Source organism: Colias philodice, chromosome 11 (assembly GCF_061535455.1).
Source record: "Colias philodice isolate Cphi_HAF_F1 chromosome 11, ilColPhil1 Martin Lab GWU primary, whole genome shotgun sequence".
NCBI lineage: Eukaryota > Metazoa > Arthropoda > Insecta > Lepidoptera > Pieridae > Colias > Colias philodice.
The window spans coordinates 4,893,808-4,906,500 of NC_143096.1; the positions used below are offsets into that span (position 1 = coordinate 4,893,808).

A 12,693-nucleotide genomic window follows, 5' to 3' on the forward strand; every position below is an offset into this window, starting at 1 on the left:
AATGTGTTGTATTTTTGCAGTCGGGACGCTTTGCAGCGGGAACCGAAAGGGTTGTATGAGATAACTGCAACCCTTTAAATAAAAAGGGGAATAACCCTTGCTTCGCTTTATTAAAAGATAAAGCAAGCGTTTGTCAGATACCAATAAGTTAAACAAAGCAGTGAAATCGCATTATGATTTTTGTAGTCAAAAAAGCACCCATAAATATTGCCTTTAGACCCTTACATCACTTAATTAAAATATAATTTATAAAGATTTGTAAGGAATGGGATAGTTAATTGTAAATACCTATGTAGGAGAGGTAAGAGCATCCATATTACAGTCGATAGTTAAATTTGGAGTTACGATTAGACTATGCCCGTCCACATTTAAGTATCTTGAAAATTAAACTCTATTGAGTTCAATTTAGACGTTCAATTTCAATTCAATTTAATATCTCGCAAGTCGCATGAGTTAAATTTCGATACTAAAAACGAATGATTAATATTTTCCTGTTATCGCAGTCGAATATACACTCGCATACGTACACGGATAGATTCCAGAAAGCTGATATCAGTTATACTTGCTTTGTTTGCAACTAGATAAGGTTGTGTAAAAATGTCCAGGAATATATTGTAACGAGAATCGAACAAAGAGCAAGCGGGCCGAGGGACGTGTCAAAAGCAAAAACGTGAAGTGATCTGCTTTTCCATCCTGTTGAATGTGATTGCAAGAGCCTTTCACGTTTTCTGACTAAATGAATACGGCTATTTATATATTTAAAATACAATGATGCGCTGATAGGGATAATTCGGATAAGGGGAAGGAAGCAACTAATAAGCATGACACAGCACTTAAAAACGAGCAATTTCCAAGAAATATCCGTAAGAGATGCAAAGGTAAAATTGAAATGTTTTTCACAGATAGTTTTTTAAAATGCTAGTCTATAGTTTACTAGTTTAGTCTAATCTATAGTTTCTGAGAATGGGGAGTTAGTTTATAATACTAAATATCCATGAAAGGTGAACCTGGCAGTGACACGGATAGAGTTTAAAAGGGATGGTGCAACTTGATTCTTAGGCGCGGGTCAAACACAAGCGGTGCGGGCGCGGGCGTGCCATAAGCGCGCCTCTTCAATCTGTTTTGCACCACATCCTTCTTATACATTTTGTATGAAAGAATTTTGGACAGGCGTCGAGGCGGCACGCCACCGTTGCGCCGCGGGCGTACCGCAGGCGCGCTTCCCCAAATAGAGGTCAATTCACGGTCATACACAATCAAAAACAAATCGGGTGGTAGTAGACCGGGAGATACTGACACAAAATTTCGAGTCATTTGTCTGTTACAATTGTTACAAAAAAAATTTGCAGATTTTCGGCGGTATGGCGACCATTTGGAATCGTCCGAAAAGTATGGCATGGCGATTTTCGTAAATGGCTGCACGACGATGGTTACCTGTGCAAAAGTTAGCCTGGTACAAATGGTTGAATTGTTTTTTTTAAATCAACACATTCGCGTCTATGTATGGCGGGCTGTAAGTCACACCGGAAAAGTATGGCATGACACTACCGCCTACTTCTTTTTTATGGGCTATCGGTAAATTCTAAAATTTTTGTGTTACAAATCGTTTGACTTCGCTATTTTTCCGACGAGTTCGACTAACGCCCACGCGACTAAGCCGCCGGTACCAGCGTTCACACCATCGTTTTTCTTTTTGTCATTGCGTACTAAGACCCCTGTAGAACCGCCATCCTGTTACAAATGACTCGAAATTTTGTGTCAGTATCTCCCGGTCTATAGGAGACGGTAGCCTGTCAGTCAAAAATGTGTTCTCTCTGTGTGGAATTATATAGAGCTGCTATTAAATACCCTTCTTCGTTTTGTTTTTAAAGGTGAATTGAATTAATCGATGAAATGATTTACACAGGTGATGGCAGTAGGGAAAGTGAAAATGAAGAAGAGCATAATGAAAGTTCCCATGTATTTACAATGTCAGAAATAAAGATAATCCTGATTTTGATTGTGTTTTTTATTTATTTGTAATTGTAATAATATTGTGGAATGATCAGTACTGTAAATACTTTTGAACTGAGATTTTAATGATAAGATTTATATGGTTTAAATGTAAACCTGTGTTTGAAAACCATATTTTATCTATACTAATATTATAAAGAGGAAAGGTTTGTATGTATGTATGTATGTATGTATGTATGGTTTTCACGCATAAACTAGGTACTGGACCGATTTTGATGAAATTTGGCACAGATAATCTTTAGACCCTGAGAAAGAACATAGGCTACCTTTTATTGCGAAATATGTACCACGGGCGAAGCCGGGGCGGACCGCTAGTACAATATAAATTTTGTGTTATTTTAACCTTCTTTTCTTCCATCATTACACCAGTACTACTTTAAAATTATGTACTTTAAAAGTACTATAAAATTTTCCAAGTAAATTCCAACATTTCCAACAAAGATATATTTGCAATCGTGGGGTTATCCTCGCTATTTACTTACAAGGAATTATCAAAACAAAATCGTTACTTTCAAATTAACGTTACTTTCAAATCTCTTTTAGCACAAAAAACATAATTTTACTAAATTATGCATGAAGAAAATGCATTTAACCACTCTATATAAATATCATTTTCGGACGCCAACAGCGCGCCCGAGGCGCGCCGGCTGGCGCGCCCGCGGTGCGCCCGATGCGCGCCGCGCCGCTTGTATATGTCCCGCGCTTAATTAACTGTTTATTACCTACGTTCACGTTTAAAAGTAGGAAGATATTATTCAAACTCAAACTCAAACTCAAATATTTATTTATTCAATTAGACTTCTTATAGAAGCACTTTTGAAACGTCATTACATATTTTAAAATTTACCACCGATTCGGAAAGCAGTATCTACGGAGAAGAACCGGCAAGAAACTCCATAGTTGCTCTTTTAAATCATGTCAGTTTTACAATTTTACAAAATACATATGTAACATCATCTTATATATAAAATTCTCGTGTCACAATGTTAGTCTGCATACTCCTCCGAAACGGGTGGACCGATTCTCATGAAATTTTCTGTGCATATCGGGTAAGTCTGAGAATCGGCCAACATCTATTTTTCATATGTACCACGGGCGAAGCCGGGGCGGGCCGCTAGTATATTATAATAACATGCCAAAGAACTGTCCTGTGGTTTTTTCGCGACAACCCTCCATGGGTTTTTATCGTCCATATATTCCTGAATACTGTAGTACGCTCTCTGAACTAGTACATTTTTTATATAAGTTTTAAATTTAGAACTACTAAACTCTTTAATATTAAAATCATAATCATGTTAGTTATTTTTTCCAAACTTAAATTGACGCAAACATTGATACGTCTGAATTAAGAAATAATTCTGTATATTATGACAGAATATATGCGTGCAATTAGCTTCAGACAATTTGAGGAAAATGGGTGTTCCAACTTTCAGAAATAAATGCTTTATGGGTAGGCATCTTTATATAGTAGTACGCATTACTATTAATAATTCATTTATTCAAACAAACCTTGTCCTTGATCTTTCATAGTAGTTGGTTATCTAATTAGGATGGAGATCGTTGTCTGTTTACTGTGCAGCTTTGTGTAAAGCTCCAATCTTAATTTAACTCAATACAATTTCAGAGATACTTTTCATCTAAGTGGAATTTATATTTAACATAGTATCTACATATAATTTTGGGCAATACAGAAAAAAGAAACATCAGAAGAGCTGACAAAATTGGTCAGTGAGTTTCAATGTTTCGTTGAACTTTACTGTAATGTTTATCAGAGCACACGCATAATAAGAAACGTGAAATATGTTTAAAGTTTCACAAAATATATTCATTTGACTGGCTATAGAATTAATGTAAAGGTTCCAAGACCATCAAAGGGCTCAAGAAACGTTGATGAGGGGCGACGCAAACTCAGCGTGCAGTCATGCTCAGATTATCTTTTTCATCTTCCTGGCATTTCGTTACTCTTAATGAAATCCACTCAAAGGAAGGAAAGAATTTAATTTAAGGCGAATCAGAAAATATTCAGCTGCCGCCCGCTTGTTATAAATCATTTGAATGCTAATAAATTCATCTAGCTCTGGATGCCAGGTGGGAATACCTTTTCGCCCCACCATTGTTTTCGTTTAAAATATATTACATTCTACTTCATTACGAATTCATATCGACTATAGAACTGTTAAAAAAGATCGTTGATCTGCCTAATGAAATTATTATTTTGCGTTTATTCTGGCTTTATAAGTGTGGCCCACATTTGTTTTTACTAGATTGAAAACTTTCTTCACATATTGGCTGAAAACTTTGTTTGGAAATATATAATACGTCCAAAGCAATCATTCTATTCCAGTCAAAACAAAAATAATCTCTTCAAGTTCCATTTGGACTAAAAAATACTGATACATTTTTCAATTAAAAGAGAAAATACTAAATAATTATTCCCTCTGAAACATTAACACTTACCTAGTACGGCTTATATCATAAACGTAAAACCGAAAAAGAAAACACTTTTTAATGAATCAGTGTAAATGAGTATATCAGTTATAAACTTTGTATACCTGTAAAAAATCTTAATCCTCTTTAAATTTGCTCTTATCACAAGTTAAGTTTTCATAAGATATGAATGTGACATTAATTAAAAATGTATGTCAAAAGGATCTCGCTAAGCCTTGTAAGGTTATTATAGAAAGTAATTAGTGTAGTGGCAGCATGATGTATTAAGAAGTATACCGTACTGCATCCGCGTAGAGGTTAAGCTGCACCGGGCGCAGCCCCAGTCCTGTATTTCGGCTTCAGTTATTCTTGACATTCCGACGACAACGCTCGCGCGTAGCACTCACGTAGAACCCGCGTAGCGCGCCTACGAACACTCGGTGCCCGTTAATCGTTCTAACTATTGACTGTAGTGTTTGTGAATTGTTTATTTATTTCACATTTTTTAATTGGATAATTATTAATAGCGGTAAGTTTTAAGTATTTAAACTAAGGTGTTGTTATTTGTGGTTAATAATTGTTAACTAAATAATTTCATTGGATTTTAAAATAAGTTTATTTTTTATTGGATTCGTTGTATAAATAATATAAATATAAATTGAAGCCTCTTAAAGTTGGGCTGCCAATAATGTGGGTTCATAACTTAAATAGTCTGATAAGAACATTTTTAAACATTTCTTTTTATTTCTATATCTAGACACATACTTTTAAAGCAATTTTATAATATTAACATGTTAAGTCGTATACATTTATTTTGTTGTAATTTTGTTTAAATATGAATAAACATAGAGAGATGAGCATTTTAATTTAAATGAAGCAGTTTTTCCTACCGACTTGACACAGATGCGGAAAATGTAGGAAAATTGTTGTACGTACGCTTTCTATTCTTTGTCAACAATGACTTTAAAAATATCTTCTGTATTATAAAGACACATAAATGTACTCTTTGTTTGCATATGAATTATATTCACATTTAAATTTATTGACTCTAGTTAACAAATCTTTCAAAAGTAAACGTTTTATCCAATTTAAGTAATTGTTCATCAAGTAGAGGTATCTTTTTATTTTTCGAGTTATTATTTATTTATGTATAGTTTTTTTAAGATTGACATAAAACAAAATTTTAAATAATTTTATTAGACTGACAATTCACATTCCACAAAATCCAATTAAAACTATATGTCTGCAGTGTATTGTACCATCAAAACTGTAATTCCACAATAAGTGAAGTTTAAGCATTCATAACGCCCTTCATTGATTGGCTCCGACAATAAAGTGTTTGACAGTTGAGTGAGGTCAACAATTTCCGCACTCTTATTGAATTGGCCAAAATAAAATGGATTCAGATATAAGTAATAATCGACTCTCTTCCTTAAAATACAGGAGAAACGATTATTATATTTCTTTATAGAAGAGGTAAGATGAGAAAAATAATAGATAATTCACACGACGAAGATGTGAGGCGTAGATAGTAATAGCTCATTAAAGCGAATTACGAGGCTGAAGATATCGCTTGAGATACACTTGATAAACGTTATTTTAGCCTAGAAATAATTTTGTATATCCTTCGGAAAATTAAGATCCACGTGTTTATTGCGACCTTGTTCTATATTGTTTTAATGTGTACGTTACTTAAGGTTTATTTAAATGATTGGCTTTTATAAAATTCTTTAAATAGTCAGGAGCATGATGAACTAAAAAACAACTCTGAGGAACTAAATATACTACTATAACATCGTATAAGACTGACTGAAATATTAACATAGTTAATGGTCGCTTAGTGGTGTCACTTCGTTAATTACAAAGCGATTCGCAGCGACTCGTAATAACTACATGCAATCTGCAACCATTGCATACCAATACTCAACACTAACGAAATGCTATGAAAAATGTAAAAAAAAATAGTTTTGTTGCATTGACAATAACAAAAACACAACGTTGGTTGTTAAAGTTATAATTTTATTGTATTGTACGGGTAGGAATATGCTGGAACTCGAATATTATGTATAATACTTGAAACGAAATAATGGTAGAGATTTTCGACATACACGAAATGTATGTCATCTTAAGATAACAATATATCTATTGTGCACGTGCATTGGATGATCGTTATACAAGAGACTTGTTACAAATCTGAATTGATGTTTGTGTCGGCGTACTCTAAGGTACAGGTCACTGCATATTATACAAAGTAAATACCGATACAATCATAATCTTATTAAAAAGAACAGTCTCTTTGTCCCTTTTATACTTTTTAAGCAGGGGCTTAATGGCCATCGTCTTTTGTACCTACACAAATGATACTTGGTAATTTGAAAATTTATGAAAAATATAAGGATTTCTGGAATTAATCGAACTATAAATATTTTTGTAATACTTATTTGATCACAGCAAGCATCAGAGTCGGTTATTGGAGCGCGATAAAATGATGAACGTTACTTAACGTGTGTTTGTGTGAATAATTTTATCGAGTTCACTTCTTCGTTGTCAGCCTTTCATGAAATCTGGAAAATACATGTCAGCTAATTGGATTTTCGCATTTTAAAGTTACATATAAAATAATTTATTCACACAACAAGATGACCCTTTTTTAAAATGGTATTGTCGTCAAATTAATATCATGGTTTTGAAAAATAAAAAAGGTACATTTTATATATTTATTTTGAAATAGATACACAATACACATATTTTTCTGATGCCTTACTTTAATAATATAAAAAAAACCCCGTGATCGAAGTTCGAGTTTCGACGACTAACGAGGCTCACCTACGTTCCAATGCACGTACCGCGATGAAACATGCTTTCGTTGAATCCTGGAATAGAAAACCAAAACAACGACATATTTATTATTTCTACCCAACCAGAGACTATGTGTTCTTAAATTTATTCTTACCTCTGTATTAAGATGAGAGATACGTTATTTTTTCATCTTTCATTTATTAGCATTAACGTCGTTTGTTAAGGCTATATTTAAATATGTAATTTGTTATGGTGTAGCTGATGGGGCACCTGGCATGAAGCATTTTTGGCGTGAAAATATAACGACTGAGAACCACATTCCAACATAATATCAATTAGTTTTGTACTTTATCCATAAAATGAAACTTTGAAATTAAAATAAAATAAATACTAAAATCTCTTAATTTTTACACGAAGCTTTACCTACTCTTTTTGCCATAAACATACATTTGGGTTATACACGATGTCCATTTTGGAAGAAAATTACTTCAAAATCGCATCTAGTTCCTAGACAACAATTATTACAGCCGTCCCTTACGATGAATTGAACAACAATACATCGATCTCAAGATGCGATAACGACAAGTCTCTCGAGTTGTTACCCGCTATTGTGGCAACTCCGAATTCGAACGCGCTGGACACAGGAGATATTATGCTATGTTCCTTTTATTGAATTTGTCTTTGTTGTCAATTATATGTTGTACAGCTTGGAGATTTAAACAAGATTCATATAATATATAATATAAATAACAGTTAATATGAATCTTGTTTAAATATTATAATCTGAGTTAACAGCTTTTTGTATCAACGAGAACTATAAGCTTGATATATCAATAAATATTTTTTACTTGACTTTACTTTTTGCTTTACCATTTTATCATTCTAATAATACTCTTTGTTTATATTCAGATAAAGGACATAATATAAAATAAACAAGGTTTCTTACATAGTATATATATTATTTACAAAAAGTTGTGCTTTTTGCACAGTTATTTCAAGGCATAAAGATATTGAAAACGCTGTTTTATATAAGTTATATTCAAAAGATTAAGACAAAATCACGGATCAAATTTCCGTACAGCCCATAATATATTCAATTACACGCCGGTACTATATCTTTATGTAATATCTAATTATGTTCATACTAATTATGCGGTATATAAACCGATACAGTGTATTATCGTTTCAACCAAAATTAATTATAATTTGATTGACGCGAGTTAAAATTGGTGTAGTCACAAGTTGTTCTGAAGATTGTTCTTAACTTTTATACATATACAAAATTAGCAGTAGGTAGCTACAACGCCGTACACATCGGAAAGTTTTTCGAGCGTCGTTGAGTTTTGTAGAGAAGTTACACGAATGTTTGTTAGAGTTTATAACGTGAAATAGATCTTTTACATGACTAAACTTTAAATGCATTTTAAACAAATATCAAACGATTAATAAGGTATATTAAATGCAAATAAAAAACCTCAGACCTTTTATAGGTTTTTATATCTTATAAAAACCACGTGTGTGAGATGGCATAAGTAAGGTAGGTTCAATCAAAAAATATTCTCACTAACATACTTTAATTAAAAATTATAAAACTTTCAACGAAACGGCGGCTATTACTAATTTAATAAAAGTGAATATTCTTTTACAGCGAGAACAAGAAATATAATCCTCATTTCATATTACTTTTATTGAATTTTTAATATAAATTCTTGCTAAAACGAATGTATCATTTTTAATTAATAGTGATTGGTTCGAAGGAGAAATAAAAATGTTTTATAAAATTTCGATTATTGTTGTAATGGCCGTTTTAAAGAGTATTAAAAAAAAATTAAAAGTGAACTGAAATATATAAGTCTAGAGTCTAGTATTAAAAAAAACTAAGAACATAAATTAGTATAGCTAACATAAATATTTATTTATAAAATTTCGATTATTGCTGTAATGGCCGTTTTAAAGAGTATTAAAAAAAAATTAAAAGTGAACTGAAATATATAAGTCTAGAGTCTAGTATTAAAAAAAACTAAGAACATAAAATTAGTATAGCTAACATAAATATGTAAATATATGCTAACAACACACTTTGCAATAAGAAAACTCGTTATTTCACTATTTAATATGAAAAAGCTTAACTTATTATAGCTTTTAAAGTTTTTAAATTAATACGTTTTTACGTTTTCAATATTCTTAAAATTATAGTATTGCGGTATAAATTTGCAGGCTCGTACAATCAATTATTAAAAACAAATAATCACATTTCTTCTAATATGATTCATAATATTATTTATTTTTGTGTGTAAAGAGCATGCATTCACCGTCTCAACCTTTCACGTTTATGAAATAAGTACCTAGTATAACATAAATAAATAAATATAAATATTTTTCAGAACAATTTTCACACATGGCACAATCTGATCCCATACTAAGCTTTCGCTTGTGTTTTGGAAACCAGATGGCTGATAAACATACATACATAATTTTTAAATAAATACTTATATAGATAATTAACATCCAGACACAGAGCAAATATCTATGTTCATCACACAAATATTTGCCCCGGGTGGGAATCGAACCCACGACCTCTGGCTTGGAAGGCAGGGTCCACCAAGGCAAGGTCAGTCAAATAGTTATTAATGTTATATATTAGGTAAATGTAATAAAATAAGGAGCTCATGTGGCTGCAGATACGGGCGTCGTTACCATTATTGGATATTGCATGATTACCATTTCATCAATATTCACGTTTTGCTCTTATTAAAATGGTGTTAAGCCGATGTGTATATTAAAGACAATTATGGAAACTATTTGACAGGCTGCCATCTACATCTTACCACTATCATAATGTCTCAAGAGATCTACTAGTTCTACTAAACTATCTAATCTCGGTATCTGGCAGAATTATTATCAGTGTTGTGAAGCTTGCTTTGCGACCTTATGCTGAGCTATGGCCTTTCGTTATCATAACATAATTACCTATATTGTAGTGTAATTTACCACTTATTCTTAATTCTTATTTAACTCTATTTAGTTTTTGAAGGAGTGTACGGAGTTCGCATTATTTGATACAAAACATATTTTTTATTAAAAAGGAAACGGCAAATAAATATATGTATAGCAACGGAGTAATAATAAATGGTGATTAGGAAAGGTACCGTTTTAGCGATTTTGTAATATGTTCCATCGTTAAGGTACTTTTTCATAGTTTCACTTCACTATCGATGAATAATTTGAAACATGGCTGCAAGCTTTTCATGAAACTTTTAATTGAATTCGGATCTATATGAACTTGTTAGTTATTGTAAGGATTCGCTCAGCTTTATAGCAGCTTTAATAACATTAAAGCCTTAATAATAATCAGGAGAACATTAATTGTGAGCTTATTTATATGTTTATGAGATTTATGAATTATCTTGATGGACTTAATTAAAGGATCGAAATACGTGTCTATTTTATTTATTATCTGCAGTTACTACTATATTTTATTAAATATTTGGTTTCGTTTTTTATTTACATTTACTTCAATGTTTTAATGCAACTGGCCTTCGAAACACAGTCTACCACTAGTTCGAAGGTCAGGGTCTGAACATAATGATGTACCTGTTTCTTGAAAAATATTTTTTTATGTTTATGTTTTAATACAATATGTAATCAATCAATACCAATATGTCAATGTCAAAAGAATAGTTTTGGATTGAACCCATCTAACTTAAAGTAATTAGGGTCTCCTCGTTATTAATGGCTCCGTCCAATAATAGGACTGAGTCAATGTCAAGTGTATGAATCCATGTATAAACTATTGTAAATAGGAGGGCAGATTCCATATCTGCTGATATCTACTTATTAAGCTACCATTAATACTATACAAGAAAACTCGTTCTTCTATATGTATTTTAGAATCCTCTATACATATTCATATATTTCTTTACTATTTTTACAATGCAGATTTGTAGAATGTATGTTTCATCGCGATATGTGCAGTCGAACGCAGGTGAGAGCCGTTAGAAGGAAGATCGAATTTAGGCCAGCAGGCGATCCTATTAATTTTTAAAAGTCAAATGGGTGAGTTCTGAGCTTTTAATAAATTACAGTCGAATAACGTTCAATGGCCAACTTCTACAATATTTTCATTAATTTTATTTTTATGAATCCATTTCAACGCAATATTTCATCTCACTGGAATCGTAAATAAATTAAATTTGTTTGTTGGTTTAGCAGAAAAACAGGGTATTCGTTTTAAATGTGAATAAATTTGCTTGTTTTTGTTAATATTTTCTTAATTTTCTAAGTGGTTTTATTAGCAAATCAGGTACGCTCGGTACTTACTGATAACAAATTAAATAGGTACTCAAATACTCACAATGACGGAATGGTAATACATATATAAAAGAAAACATATGCACGTTTACAAAGTATGTAGTATAATATCTTATATTTACGAAAACGAATTTAAGAAGAATAGAATATTGAATTGAAAACTATTTCACTTTTCTATCGCTTATTTTTATTCGTTAAAATAATAAATATATGATATGATAACGGTTTCGATACATTATCGTGAGATATGTTATATAACGCGGGTTGTAAACATAAGTCAAAAAGAGTAATATGCAATATTGTCATGCGCATAAATGGAATAGATTTTTACGTTTATTGGTTTGTTTTGGATAAACTCAAACACTGGTTTATAGAATTTCTTTACCCAAAGGTTCTGTAGATAGTCTTCAATGGCGCATGTAAAGTGAAGTTAGTGCAGGGACAGATAATTTATATACCTATATATATATGTAGTATTATGGAATAGAATTGAGATACCAAATAGATACTTGTGCAACGTAAGAAATGGAAGGGATTCTTTTTTAACAGATTTTTCTTGATTCTTGTATGCTATTGAGCAACGTAGTTCTCAACGTAGAAAAAGGGTCGATTTATTGAGTTGAATAAGAAAAAATTATAACATTTCTTCAAATGAAACTCATCAAAAAGATAATATTAATTTTGTTTTAATTGCTTTTTATTTACAAATATAGCCCTGTCGCTATTTGATAAAGTTTCGTATATACTATTAATATTACAATATAATAATTATGAAACTCAAGTCGTGAAATCTGATTAAAATATGTCAAAGGCATAATTGAAGATTTCGAAATCTAATTACCATAAATATGTCTTTTTGTTACCTTATGTAATTTAACATATTTTTTAATTAATTCATTATTTTATTTAATATGAGTATATTTGTAATCATTGTTTATCATACTGCAATTTTAAGCATTTGATATAACATTTTTATCAATTAGTCGATCCATATATAATTAATTATTATTGCGTTAATTGAGAGCAATTTGATTATGACATTAAATAACAAACAGAATATTTTATCAAACATTAAATGAGCCGTTTAATTTAAATACTGAATAACGAAATTGTTACATACCCATGCATGAAATTTTTATACGT

General features: G+C 31.4%; 1 protein-coding gene across 1 annotated transcript in view; it reads left to right on the forward strand.

Moving 5' to 3' along the window:
- Positions 1-4,820: 4,820 nt before the first annotated feature.
- The window catches only part of LOC149484548 (uncharacterized), a 36,880-nt gene continuing 29,007 nt past the window's right edge, over positions 4,821-12,693 (forward strand). Inside the window, exon 1 of the mRNA XM_089700737.1 lies at positions 4,821-4,969. The gene's annotated coding sequence lies outside the window, so the exon portion shown is untranslated. The remainder of the gene's footprint in view (positions 4,970-12,693) is intronic.